The following is an 8,258-nucleotide window of genomic DNA, read 5'->3' on the forward strand; positions in this document are numbered from 1 at the left end:
CCAGTGTCCCCATTGTCCCTGGTGTCCCCGTTGTCCCCAGTGTCCCCCATGTCTCTGTTGTCCCCAGTGTCCCCGATGTCCCTGTTGTCCCTGGTGTCCCCATTGTCCCCAGTGTCTCTGTTATCCCTGGTGTCCCCGTTATCCCCAGTGTCCCCAATGTCCCTGTTGTCCCCAGTGTCCCTGACATCCCTGTTGTCCCTGTTGTCCCTGATATCCCTGTTATCCTTGGTGTCCCCATTGTCCCTGGTGTCCCCATTGTCCCCGGTGTCCCTGTGGTCCCCAGTGTCTCTGTTGTCCCTGGTGCCCCCAATGTCCCTGTTGTCCCTGGTGTCCCCATTGTCCCCGGTGTCCCTGTGGTCCCCAGTGTCTCCGTTGTCCCCGGTGTCCCCAATGTCCCTGTTGTCCCCAGTGTCCCCGTCGTCCCTATTGTCCCTGGTGTCCCTGTTGTCCCCAGTGTTCCCATGTCCCAATTGTCCCCGGTGTTTCCATTGTCCCCAGTGCTCCCGGTGTCCCTGGTGTCCCCAGCCCTGCTCCCTGCAGCTGGAAGAGAAGGGTCCCGCCTCTGACAAACAGCAGGAGCCCAGCAGCTGTGTGGGGACTTGAGCATGAGAGAGCAGCCCCCCCCAGTTCAACCCCTGTTTTCCATCGATTTTTTGTCTCTTTCAACAGTGTCAGTATAGTGTCTTGGGAAAACACGTGGGCTTTTAGGGGAGACGAGCCTGGGTTCAAATCCTCCTGCTGCTTAGCTTGGTGCCGCTGTGCTCTCATCTGTGACGCCCCGTCGGCGACAGCGGCTGCGGCCCAAACGGGACGATGTGAGCGCAGGGCCGGGCCGGGGGCTCCGCGTGTGGCACGCGCATGCGTGTGTGCATAACCGCGGGGTGGACCCCTGACCTGGGCCCGGGGGGCTTGGCCCCCCTCCGGGGCTGACGGCTGCATTCAGCTCACCAGGCGCTGTTTCCCCTGGACGCGGGTGGCCTGGTCCAGCTCACAGCACAGCCGTGTCCTCTGGGTCAGGTGAGCAAAGACCCGCGAGGAAGGTGACGTCTCCAGGTGACCGCGAGGATGGGACAGAGTGAGGCTGAAATCCGGGTCCGCTGTCCGTCCGGGGCTCCTACTGGCCGCATCTAAACTACTATTTCTAGATACTTGCAGACTTCTCCCAGCATTTCCTACTTTGTCTCGGTTTCAGTCACACGTGCAAACCTTTTCAGACTATCACACACGACATAAGAGCCCTCAGGGCACACGTGTACTTGAATTCCATACTTTTATCCCCCCGGGGCTCGATTCTGCTGTGTCTTGCTAATCCAAGGACGCAAGACACAAAGCTTGCATGTAATTCCGTGTTTAGTGAGTTATTCCTTCATTAGGCACGTCTTGAACATCTGTTCCGTGTCCAGCACGGGGCCACAGCGAGGGGGTGTGTGTATCGGGGGAGAGACTCAGGGACGAACATGCAGTTTCCGCGTGCCAGAAGGGTCTGGGCACAGGAGGCGTGGCAGCAAAATTGCACACGGTGGGCAGGGAGTGGGGGGCGGGGGGCCCTCACCGTCCGTTCTGCCCGAGGAGCACCCGATGGGCTGCGTGGGCATCAGGTGGTGAGAGTCCTGGTGCTGGGCCCGGGACACAGGATGTCTCCCTCAAGGCAAGCTGAGGGGCCCCGAAACTCCTCATGTAACAGAATCCTCTGGAGGTTGGAGGGATTTGGGAAGTCGGGGACACTGTTGCCGTGATCCGGGCCCGAAGGGATACAGAATTGTGCGGAGGCCGTGGCTTGGGGTGCAGCGAAGGGAAGGGACCCCAGCAATGATATCGAGGGATACTTGGGGGAAAGACTGTCGCTTCTCTGCCATCTGAGGGTCCTGGTGGGGTCCCCAGCCCACGCACACCACCCCTCTGCCTGCTGCATGGTTGTGTGTTTAACGGTCAGTGTTCAAAGCTGGATTAATTACAATCCTTGATTCGTGGCACATTCTCATCGTTAGTCCACGCGTGGCTTGCTTTAACAAACTTACTACTAATAGTGTGATAAAGCCCTGTAAACGTATCTGCCACCCTGCCCAAGAACATCGCCTAAACCTTACATGTCTCTGTATTCGCGTCCCATCTCCCTCCTCGAGGTGGAAAAGACCACGCTCCTGATCTTTGTGTTCAGCTTTCCTTCTGGGTGTGTTTTATCATTTATTTATTTTTAAGCATTTTATTGTTAACGAGTCTCTACACCCTACACAACTCCGAGATCGAGTCGCAGCCTCCACCGTGGGCCCCTGGTGTGTGTTAATTCATACCCTTGTGTGTCTGTGTTCTCCCCCCACATTTGAAGTTGCCCCACTCCTCAAAAAGTGAAAGATAGATCGACCCTACGACCCAGCAACTGCACTGCTAGGTATTTATCCAAGGGATACAGGTGTGCTGTTTCGAAGGGACGCATGCACCCCCATGTTTATAGCAGCGCTATCGACAAGAGCCAAAGTATGGAAAGAGCCCGAATGTCCATCGATGGATGAATGGATAAGGAAGAGGTGGTATATATATACAATGGAGTATTGCTCGGCAATCAAAAAGAATGAAATCTTGCCATTTGCAACTACGTGGCTGGAACTGGAGGGTATTATGCTAAGTGAAATTAGTCAGAGAAAGACAAAAATCGTATGACTTCCCTCGTAGGAGGACTTTAAGAGACAAAACAGATGAACACAAGGGAAGGGAAACAAAAATAATATAAAAACCGGGAGGGGGACAAAAACATAAGTATGGAGAACATATTAAATATGGAGAACAAACAGGGTGGATGGAGGGGTTGTGGGAGGGGGGATGGGCTAAACGGGTAAGGAGCGTTAGGGAGGGCACTTGTTGGGGGCACTTGGGGGGCTCAGTCATTTAAGCATCCGACTTCGGTTCAGGTCATGATCTCAGAGTCTGTGAGTTCAAGCCCCGGGTCAGGCTCTGTGCTGACAGCTCAGAGCCTGGAGCCTGCTTCGGATTCTGGGTCTCCCTCTCTCTCTGCTCCTCCCTGACTCACACTCTCTCTCTCTGTCTCTCAAAAATAAATAAATGTTAAGAAAAAAATTGGGGGGCACCTGGGTGGCTCAGCTGGTTATGCATCTGACTTCGGCTCAGGTCATGATCTTACGGTTTGTGGGTTCGAGCCCCGCGTCGGGCTCTGTGCTGACAGGTCTGAGCCTGGAGTCTGTTTCAGATTCGGTGTCTCCCTCTCTCTGCCCCTCTCCTGCTTGTGCTCTGTCTCTCTCTCAGAAATAAACATTAAAAAACAACCTTAAAAATTAAAAGGTAAGAGCTTCCCTGAACTTGGGGGTCGAGCCTGGCAGCCTCCTGAGTTTACTTTGTGTTCAACACTTAAAACGTTCCTTTTACAGAAAAATCTTTGAGGGCCACCTGGGATGGCTCAGTCGGTGAAGAGTCTGATTCTTGATTTCGGCTCAGGTCTTGATCCCAGGGTCGTGGGATCGAGCCCTATGTCAGCCTCCATGCTGAACACGGACCCTGCTTGGCATCCTCTCTCTTCTCTCTCTGCCCCTCCCCCCCGTTCTCTCTCTCTCTCTCTCTCTCTCTCTCTCTCAGCTGATAGTTCAAGAGAGCAGGTTGTGTTTCTGCCTCTGCACGTCAGCAGATACCCGAGGGCGCAGGTCCCCGGTGAGGGCATCGCTCTGACAGCCTGGAACAGCGGGGATGCAGAGGGGCGGCGGCCGTGTGCATGGAGGTGGTGAGGGGCCCCGGGGGGGGACAGGGCAGAGCGCGGACACGCCGCACGCAGCCGGACCCTCAGCCTGGTCAGCGACCCAGGACCCGTGGGCCGGGCGGGTTCTTTCGCCCGCTAGTTAGCGGTGGGCTTGTCCTCGACACGCCGGAGCCAGAGCTGGAGCTCGGGAGGCGGTGGTGGCCCTCGGGGCAGTCCCAGCCCTGTTGGCAGAGACGACGAGGGCTCCGAGGAGGCCAGCAGGTAGCAGGGCAGAGCTAGGTGACTGCCCGGCGCGAGGGGTCGTCTATGAGGGGCAGCTGGGCTCGTCCGCCGCCTGGCGACCACACAGAAGCCCCCTGCCCTTTCGCTCTCCTGTGCGCGTAGTCGCTATTTCATACCTTCTGTGTCTCAGTCGCCTCCGCCCCCTGGGCTCTCTCAGCGAATCTCCTCCACCCCTACGTCCACGAGGAAACGTCACAGCCACCGGAAGAGAACTTCCCAAGGCCCCACTGTCCCGCCGCCCCTCACGTGCACACCTGCCTTCTCGCCTGGGACAGGGACGGACTGCGTGTGCTCCCAGGAAGACCAGCCCCACCCCCCGCCTCCCCTTGGGCTCTAGGTCTGAACTCAGGGACACCCTCGTGCGATTTCCCCCCGTTTCTAGAAGGAGAGAGTGTGGACTGTGTCCAGTGAGATGGGGTGGGGAGCAGCCACTGGTTTGGGCCACCTGAAGGTCACGATGGCCTCTGCGGAGCATGTGACTGAGTGACGGGAAGAGAGGATGGGTGGGGGGTGGGGTGCAGAGAACTCGGCTCCATGAGGGTCTCCCCTCCCTGGCGGAACCGTGTTCTGTGTTGTAACGAGAGAGGGAGGGGCGGGGCAGGGGTGCAGGGGCGGGAGAGGCTAGAAACAGAAGACGCTGAGGGACAAGGTCCGGCAGAGAAGCCTACGGATGACGCAGGGCGCCCGCGGCCACTGGCAGCGGGGCCTGAGTGCCGGGAGCGTGTGACGTGGTGACACAGTGACAACACGAGCCGCCTCAGAGACCCCGCAAGCAGCGTCCAGGTCACAGGTGGCGCTCTGTGCGGCCAGCGTCACGAACTTTACACGTCCCCGACTCCTGTCTCCCGCGGCCCCGTCTCTGAACAGGCCGGGTCGGGGGGTCGCCATCAGCTCTCGTCCGGCTTCCAGCAGCTGCCTCCCGACTCCGCCTTCCTCCGGGTCCCCCGCTGCTGCAGCCACTCCGGAGACTGGGCTGCCCTCAGGTCTGGGATGCCCCCTCTCACGGCCTCTGTCGGGACCCTCAGCGCCGTCCAAGTCTCCTGTTCTCCAGCAGCAAGGCCCCTCCGTCTCTCCCACAGCACCACGTTCCTCGTGGGCAGGAAAGGCGTTTGTCTGTCCTTTCCTCCTTCTACCCGGTGTCCACCTCTGCCCGCCCCGTCTGTGGGGCGTTGCCCGGGTCAGGGCTCCCCTCCAGCAGGCAGGGCAGGTCCTGTGTCATGGCAAGAACGTGGAACTGAGAGACCTGGGGTCACGTCTGCCACGGAGTGACCGTGGGCTGGCCTGACCATACCGTCTACTGTAGACCTTCCGTGGGTCTCCGACCCGCCCTGGATCTATAGGGGCCACATCGACCTGACCTAATCACCTGGTCACGCTGGCTCAGCAGGATCTGGGTTGGCCGCTGGGGGGCGGTGCGGCGGGGTGGGCGTCTGGGGTGGCGAGTGATCCCACAGGGCAGGAGAGGGACGAGCCCGCGCTCCAGTCCCCCCTTCTGCCTCGTCGGGGCTGGTCGGACGGGCTTATCTCCCCCGGCACCCTTGCTGTCCTGGCAGATGGGGCCAGTCTTTCCGCAGAGACCAGTAACAAACGCGTGGATTATAGCGGGTCTCCTCTGCCCTCCTGTTTTCTTTTAAATTCTCTATCGAATCAAGTTCTCCCGATACGAAGCTCGCCGTTTGAAAGGTTCTTGGTGCACTCTCTGTGCTGGGCGCCCATCACCGAGGGCTGGTCCCGGAAGATTCCCACCACCCCGAAAAGAAGCCCCGTCCCTGTGTCAATCCCTCTCCCGCGTGCGTCCAGTAATCTTCGCTCCGTTTCTGTGGATTTGCCCATTCTGGGCATTTCTCATAACGGGAGCCATCGGTTACGCGGCCCGTAGGGGCCAGCCTCCCTCGCGTGACCCTGTTGTAGCATGTGTCGCACCTCCTTCCCTCTTACGGCTTCTCATCGCTTGCCCGGGGACCACGTTGCTTACGGAGTCCTCCGCCGACGGACGCGGGGGCCGAGTCCACTTCGTGTCCCCGTGGGCCGCCGCGAAGGGTGCTGTACGAGCACCCGGGCACAGGTCTCCCTGTTCCTCGCTTCCCTGCGGAGGAGGGAACGCGGAGTTACCGGGTGGCAGTGGGAGGGCCCTCCAGACTGCTTTCCCGAGGGTCTGCAACACCTCGCGTTCCCTCCAGCACCGCGGACACTGGGTCCGTGCCTTGTCCGTCTTTGAATTCGGCGGTGGGAGGGCCCGGGAGAGAGGACGCTGCCGGCTCTCGCCGCCCCTTCCCTGATGCTGGTCACGCGGGACAATGTGCTCTGCCGCCGTAATTGTGTGAGACGCACGCCCGGCCTTTGGGCGATTTCTCGTCCTTGCCGGGGGGACGACGCAGCCTTGGTCCTTCTGCGGATCCGTGTGCAGCACCAAGGGGACCCGTGTGACTCAGGTGCTGCGTGACCACCCTGCCTGGCATGCCCAGTCTCCGAAAGGGGCCAGGGCTTCGTGGAACGGAGTTGGCGGGGTCTTGCGGGGTCTGGGGCGCGAGGCTTTGGGGACGTCTGCCCCGGGTGACAGGCTGCTTCCTCCGGAGCATCGGCCGGGCCACACTGAGCAGGAGGCCCGTGAGGGTGCTGCGTCTGGGGCTTTCTGGGCTCCAGCGGCACAGCGGCCAGCACGGTAGGAGGGGGCGGGTGGGTGGCATCCAGAAAGCCTGTCCTGGGACACTGGGCGTCTGAAGGATGAGCACAGCAGGGCACCGCCCTGGAGCCCGCATTCCCGCGCCCGAAGGACAGCCAGGAGGCGGGGAGTGGAGGGAAAAGGGCCGGGGTCCCGGCTCAGGGGTCCCGGCTCAGGGGTCCCGTGGGGCCCCTCCGGCCTCGTTACCCTGAGAGCGGCCGGCAGGGTCTGGGCTTCAGGCCAGGTCTGTGTTTGAAGTGACCGCTCAGGTCAGTCTTGGCTTTGGACACTTGGCCGTAGATTCCAACTGAAAATACGTATTTCCTTTCCTTTCCCACAGACTGGCTAGATTTCTCCTGGAGGCCAGTGCGTCTGGAAGATGCCGCGTTGACTGAATGGAGTCATGGTCCTGCTTCTACGGGAGGAGGGGCCACCGGCTGAGAGCAGGGTCACCTTTGGGGGCCGGCGGCGGATCCAGGGCAAGTGGGAGCCCAGCAGGGAGGGTGGGGCCCCCGAGCGGCCGCGGCCCCATCTCCCCGCTGAGGCCGGACAAACTCAGCTTTACGGTGGGTGCCTGGCGGCTTGCCCAGACCTGCCCACCTGCCTTCGCTCCCAGACCGTCCCTGGCTCAGAAGGTCAGAACTGGGTGCCGTGGAGGTCAGCTGGTCGGCTGGCCCGGAGCGCCCCGTGTCTGCAGATCCGGGTCCCGCCTCGGACCCTGTGACTCAGACCTGTTTTTGGAGGGCAGGATGGCAGCAGGGCCTCAGGGAAGCAGCATTTTGGGCGAGCACTCCGGGGGATTCTCGCCCACACCGTGTGGCTTCCGGGCTGCTGTTCGCAAGTGACTACAAGCCTGGTGGCTCTAGAAGCACAGAAACCCTTCGGCCACGGTTCCGGAGGCCGGAAGTCCACACTCCGTTTCCCTGTGGCTGCAGCCAAGGCCATGTGCCTGCAGAGGCTCCGGGGCTGTGTTCCCGGCCTCCCCCAGGTCCGGGGCTGGTGGCATCCGTGGCCTGTGGCTGCAACGCTCCAGCTGCTGTCCGGTGGGCACATCGCCTCCTCCTCTTTGTGCTTGACACGTCTGGCCCCGCCTGGGTCTCTCGAGGACACTCGTGGTTGCATTTAGGGCCACGACAATCTCCCCATTTCAAGAGCCTCAACTTAATCTTATCTGCAAAGATCCTTTTCCGAATAAGGTGCTGCTCACGGGTCCCAGGGATTAGGTGTCCAGGTCTTGGGGGACCATTCTCCAGGCTGCCACACACGCTAAGTTCAAAAATCCCTGATGTGGGAACGGGTGGTCTCTGGAGGGGAGGGGTGGGGAGGGGAGTGAGAAGGGGAGGGGAGGGGGCAGGGAGAGAAGGGGAGGGAAGGGAGAGGGGAGGGTGGGGAGGGGAGGGAGAGGGAGAGGAGAGGGAGAGGGGAGGGGAGGGGAGGGTGGGGAGGGGAGGGAAAGGGAGAGGAGAGGGGGAGGGGAGGGGAGGGGAGGGGAGGGCGGGGAGCAGGTGCAGGGTTGAGGGACGCAGGCTTCCAGTGACCATGAGTGCATCTCGGGGTGGGAAGTGCAGAGCGGTGACTGGAGTGGACAACACAGTGATGACCATCCGGTGG

The sequence above is a fragment of the Acinonyx jubatus genome, chromosome E4 (genome assembly GCF_027475565.1).
Source record: "Acinonyx jubatus isolate Ajub_Pintada_27869175 chromosome E4, VMU_Ajub_asm_v1.0, whole genome shotgun sequence".
Classification (NCBI taxonomy): domain Eukaryota; kingdom Metazoa; phylum Chordata; class Mammalia; order Carnivora; family Felidae; genus Acinonyx; species Acinonyx jubatus.